This window comes from Uloborus diversus, chromosome 7, assembly GCF_026930045.1.
Source record: "Uloborus diversus isolate 005 chromosome 7, Udiv.v.3.1, whole genome shotgun sequence".
NCBI lineage: Eukaryota > Metazoa > Arthropoda > Arachnida > Araneae > Uloboridae > Uloborus > Uloborus diversus.
This window is the reverse complement of record NC_072737.1, coordinates 87,695,271-87,701,398: the sequence shown is the minus strand read 5'-3', so window position 1 is coordinate 87,701,398 and position 6,128 is coordinate 87,695,271. Positions and strand designations below refer to the sequence as shown.

The 6,128-nt window shown below is 30.6% G+C and overlaps 1 long non-coding RNA gene across 1 annotated transcript; it reads right to left on the bottom strand.

The window, feature by feature from the left end:
- Positions 1-455: 455 nt before the first annotated feature.
- Positions 456-3,880, bottom strand: LOC129226552 (uncharacterized). The gene is made up of 3 exons (XR_008580796.1): positions 3,817-3,880; positions 1,750-1,837; positions 456-606 (listed from the first exon to the last, which is right to left on the bottom strand). It is a non-coding gene; the product is annotated as an uncharacterized LOC129226552 (long non-coding RNA).
- Positions 3,881-6,128: the final 2,248 nt, after the last annotated feature.

Below are 6,128 nucleotides of genomic sequence, written 5' to 3'. Positions count from 1 at the left end.
ATAAAAATAATTTTAATTAATTTTTTTTTCAAAGATAAAAAAGGACCTAAAATCAAGTAAAAAACCCAGCAATAAACATTTATGCATTCAAGTGCACTAACATGAAAGAAAAAAAAAAAAGAAGCAAGAATCTGCAATTGCATATGCATTTGAATGTACTACTATGGGAAGGTATACCTGCAGAAATGATTTTTTGAGCTATGTGAAAAAATAAGTTTTGAATTCCATACCAGCATTAGGGAAATGCTGAAATTTTACATTTTACTCGAGCTCTATTTTTCGAGTTCCAATCAAATAAGCAAGCTTGTACAAAAAAAAAACTTAAGTACAGTAGATGACAATAATGCAAAATTTGCTGGTACTGAGTTTTACCTCCCAAATGATAATTTAATTCAAGCTCTCTATTATTGAAAATATTTTAAACACAGAAAAAATAAGAAACCTTACGTGGAGATCTTGTTTATTTTAGAATTTGAGCAATACAAAATAATTCACAAATACATATATACAACATAACAAATGTATTACAAATCGCAAAATTTACAAATAATAAAAATCATCTTTTATGTCTTGGACCCAGGCATTGGATTTATTTCCACAAAGCACCTGAAACATAGATTAAAATTAGCCATGTAAAACACAAGCCTAATATTATGGTATTCTGAAACTACAAAATCAGTTTCTGTTAACATTAAATTAAATGCAACAGCAAAATCACTTTTCATCTTTTCCAATATTTACCTCAATACACAATAGAACATACTGGTTCGTTAGGAAGAACGTAGCAAATTAAATATGCTTTCTTAAGGCATAACTTACAAGTTAAAATACATCTGCAGCATTATTAAAAAATTCAGTTGCATTTAAAGCACATTAAAGCTAATCAAATAAAGTACATTCATTATATGTACAGTTTAACTCTCTTAATATGAAATCACGGCAAAAATGAACATTTTATTCGTTAAGTTTGGTTTGCTATCTAATTACAATAAAAATTTCACGCATAATGCGTAATTGCAAGTCTCGGCTAAGACGAACAAAAATTCCTGACCTCTTACTAAAAACGTTTGTGGTTGAATACTGTAGTATCCTTTTCTAGAAATTATTCATTACTTCGTTTGGTAGTAGAAGTCCCATCGTGTATCAAGAAAATATAGATTATTTTGCATAGAAAATACAGTCCGTACATTTGTTGACCCGCAGAAATTGCAATTTATGCGGAGATAAAATTGTTCGTCTTCCATTGCGGATTACAACCTATTCCGTGATTTTCGATACCATCTTCCTTTTTCAATATTTTCCAAATATATTCAGAAATAAATATCTCGTTTCTTATAAATGAATGTGCTAAATGTACAATTCGTGCAGCAATATTTTTTAAATGTAGAGCAGCATTTCTTCATGATTTTTTTCCCCCCACAGAATCACTCATTCACAGTAGTTACGAATAACTGCTAATACAAACGAATTCATAGCTTTTTGATACTTCATATTAACCGAGTTCAACTGTATATGCAAAAAAAAAGTTTGCTATGCAATTTTTTTCTGAGAAAAATAATAAAGCCTCAGACTTTATTTTTCACCTTGCTTGCAAAAAATAATTTTAAAAATTGGAAAATATACTAAATAGAACAAATAAAAATTAATAAAATTTCCTCTTAACTATTCATCAAAAAAAAAATTCCTATAACAGATCTTTTATTCTGCTAAAAAAACAAAGCCCTCACTTTGTGAAATTTAAATACTAACCTTACGACAAACTTTTTTGTCCTTTGTTTGAAGAGTATACAACTGTAACTGACACCATTAATTCCTCTTTTAAGTCCACAAGGATATTCTATAAAATGCCCAATAACTTCAAATGACAAAGCAAGAAAAATCTCGAATAATTTATGAAGTAATTTCATTTCAGATCCTTAACTTTGTTACCAAGACTTTTTAAGCCATTGAAAAAAGCTCTCTCTCACTCCCCCCCCCCAACCCCGACATTTTTGAAAACAACATTTAAACAGTGATCCAACTTTTTCCCAATGGTTTTAAAACTTGGATTTTGAATTTTTAAAACTGATTTTACATATTCAAATTTTTGGCATTATTTGCAACAATATATAAAAGTAACATTAATCACTATAGAAACAAAATTGCTACTTGGATAGAATGTTATTAGATTTATGTTATTAGATTTATATAATATCCTAAAGAAATAGCCTATTCAATTGAAGAATTATTTTTAGTTTTACCTTGAATGATTTTTTTTCAAATGTAAAAATAACTGTTAAACTTTTTAATGCAAAAAAAAAAAAAAAAAAAAAAATTGCAAACTTCTGGTTAGAGTTAAATTGGCTTTGTCACAGATATAATTCAAATTACGGATGCACCGAAGATTCAGTTTGGTCGATTGTACTTTAATATTCAGCAACGGAATACTGAAAAAAATTAATATTTGACAAATGGAGACCAAAAACATATTTTTTGAAACAATGAATGAAAATTATAGTATGCAAATTCTTATTAATAGTAGTATTATCACACTGAAAGTAAATTTAATGCAAGAGAAAATACTAAGCTCAAGTTGTATTGCTTTTTCAATTTTTCTTAAATCTTATCACACACCTCATTAACCTTACCAAGGACGTGCCCAGAAATTTTGGAGCCCGTCACAAATGATTTTTTCAGGCCCTCCTCCATATTGTTTACTCTTATGTCCCCAACACATATTTCATCTCTCATTTTAAAAATCTCAGGCACCCTTCATGCTCAGGCTAACAGGTGTTTCTCTCTCTCCTCCCCCTGTGCATGCCCCTGAACCTTACTCTATAACTAAATCCATAAAATACACCGCCAGCTCAGTCATTCCATTTGCGGACTGCAGTTTCGTGCTGATTAGCACTCATCAGCCCAGAATAGGAAGGGACTGAGCTGGAGATGGAAAACCCCCTTAAGGAAGGCGAGAGTGCCAAACACTTCTTTTATATGAGCTACCAGTTTGTTTGGCACTCTTGGCTCTCTTAAGTTGTTTTCCACCTCCAGCGCAGTCACTTCCTAATCTGGGCTCATGAGTGCTAATAAGCACGAAACTACAACCCTCGAATGGAATGACTGAGCTGGTGGTGTATTTTATGTATTTCTGCCTTAGGCAGTAATCTCTCTAGCTCTAGGGCAGTAATTTACTGAAAATTACTGAATAATTTAAAAACAAAACAATAACCAGAAAAATAACTCAGAATATTAAGTTTTTATAAAAATGTTAAAATAACATTTTAACTATATTCAGTTGATACTCAGTATACTGCCTATTCGGCAGATAAACCAGATATTTGATTCGGTTAATTATTTCAGAATTCTACCATCAAATAGCAAACAAATGTAAATATCTGACAATTGGTAAACAAACACATCTTTCTCTATGGAATGAAGGAAAGTTACAGCAGTTGAAAACCATAGCCAAACTACTATTATCAAATTCAAAGTAATTTTTCTGTAATAGAAAAGCCTCAAATGTTAAATTAAAATTTTATTTTTGCTTTTTAATTTTGCTTAAATTTTACGGCACATTACATCAACCCTACTATCAAACTCATTTAAATATGAAACAGTAACCAGAAAAAAAACTTCATAATATTAAGTGTTTCAAAAATTAATCAAATAGGTGATTAATAATATATAACAACGAAACACTTGGATATTAACTTTTCAATATTTTAATTCAAAGATTAATAATACCAAATTTTTAGGCATTTTACAAGATTGTCAAATAGATATCCAGAAAGAGACTAAGTGGAAACAAAAAAAAAAAAAAATGAAAATACTTAGTACCTCTTAAAGTTTGCAAATGCATCATTGATGAGTTTTTCCCAATGCCATCAACTGTCCACAAATTCTTAGGATCTTACAACGGATGTCTATTAGGTGAAAAGAAAAACACTAGTAAGTCACATAAGGATTAAAAACATACTTTAATTATTTATATCATAAGCATATTTTTCATAATTTTAAAATGCTTCATCTGTTTGTAATACAAATACAAAAGAAAATTTAGATAGCAAAACTGATTTTTAATAATTCTTTTTTTTTAATTACCTTTTTAACTGTGCATACACAGCTCTCATGGCATTGCTCGGAGTCATGAGATTTTGAAAATTATAGGACATTAATTATAAGTATTTAGTTTTTTACACTTACTTTCTCATAAAGTATGGGGGAATGGGGGCCCATCAACCAAACTGACAAGGGGCCCCCCTTTAACTCTTGGCGGCCCTGCCTGCAGACAAGTCGAATATTCTGTTCGGCCAATTATGTACTTAAAAACAACAGAGCCTCGTAATTTGAAGATGCTTAAAAGCAATTACTGCTAAAATGAAATACATTTGACGTAATTGCTCTTCTGTTTGCTGTTGATTGTTATTTGGATCAGTGATGTTCCTACCAATTTTTCTGAGGGTATACTCCCAGTAATCCATTACACACAAAATGAGTAAGCGTTACATAAATAATATGTCATAATATGAAAATTTTTGAAGCTTGAGATTGGGAAGTATTTATAAAATGGACGAAGATATTTATGAAACGAATGAACTCTTTTATGCGAGTTTTTTAATGTGGTCCCTATCCACCACAAAAAGAGGTTAGGATGTATTTATCAATTTATACTCATCTAAAAAGGGTAAATATTTTTCAGTGTTATTAACTTATAACTGTGTTGGTTTTTGCAATGTGAACGACAAAAGAAATTAGAGTTAGTGGAAATGTTTTGACAAAATATAAATGCCCCCCCCCCCCCCATTGTTGGCCAAAAAAAAATATGAATTTATATCTTACGTCAATAATTGTACTTACCAGTGTTTCTGCTTGCAGTTGCATTAATTCTAAATTTTTTCATTTCCAATTAAATTTGGAATTTAATTTGCAATTGCAGGTGAAACGCATTGAGGCATTTAGAAAGAAACACCTTCCCCATAATTTGCCTTATGGAAAGATATTCATTAACTTTGGATGTTTTAGCATTTCGCTAAAGCTTTTTTTTCACATTTTAGCTTTTTTGCTAAAAAGTTTTGAACTCGGCTTAAACTCTAGTTCTGACTTAATTTATTCGAAAATTTTCTCTGCAAAAATATTGGGAAAGCTAAACAATATTATTCGATTAAGCTGGGAACTTGAACACTTGCGTCTAAAAAGGAAGTATTTGGTTCCGGGAGGATTTTTTAAATTCGTATAAGTGGGGGTTTTAGTTTATCCGTTACCTAATAACTTATTTCTAAATCTTACGACACATTACATTAACCTTACTCTTACTTACTCATTTATACATAAAACAGAAAAAGTAAAAAAATAAGACATCATGATATTAAGTGGTCATAAATATGAAAAGTCAGCTTATTACTGGTTTTTCATACTTTAAATATCTAAAAGTTGATTTACAATATAATAAATACTGCTAAAAAGCAATCTAATTTTTTTTTTTGACTTATCTCGGGCATGTTTAGCAATGCTAAACAACCCCCATGAATCCAAATATCTGCAAAAAATTCAAGAACAGCAATGGGTCACTAAGGACCTCGTCCTTCGTAAAACCCAAACAAGATAGAATGTGCTCAGGTGAAACCTCTCCAGCAGAGCACCAGTGACACTCCGGAAAAGTCTTTTCCGGAGTCCCTTCTAATTTAATTAATCACAGTGATCCAAGTTTAATAATAGTCATGGTGCAGAAACATTTGGTTTCCTGCAAGATTTATTTACATAACATTACCATGATTGTACGCTGTAAAATCATACATCTGAAGCAGTAGATTTTCAAATAAATAAAGGAATTTAAATTTGTGCAGAATTGCAGATAAACTAACCAAATTCGACACATATCATACTACATGCAATATGGAAGACAATTTTCAACCGTATACGATTGTAATTCTCGGCCAAATACTCAGTATTTCGCAAAATATGGTACAATTCCTAAAAGATAATTGTTTTTTGCAACTTGAACAGTATTTTCCCTGGAAGGGATAATTAACTCAGGGAAATAGAGAGGGAAGAGTCAAAGTTTCAAATTTACTACTGTAAATGCATTCAACATTCAACATTGCTTACGTATATGTATAATCTAAAGTAAGAAAAGAATAGGTGCAGTGGCA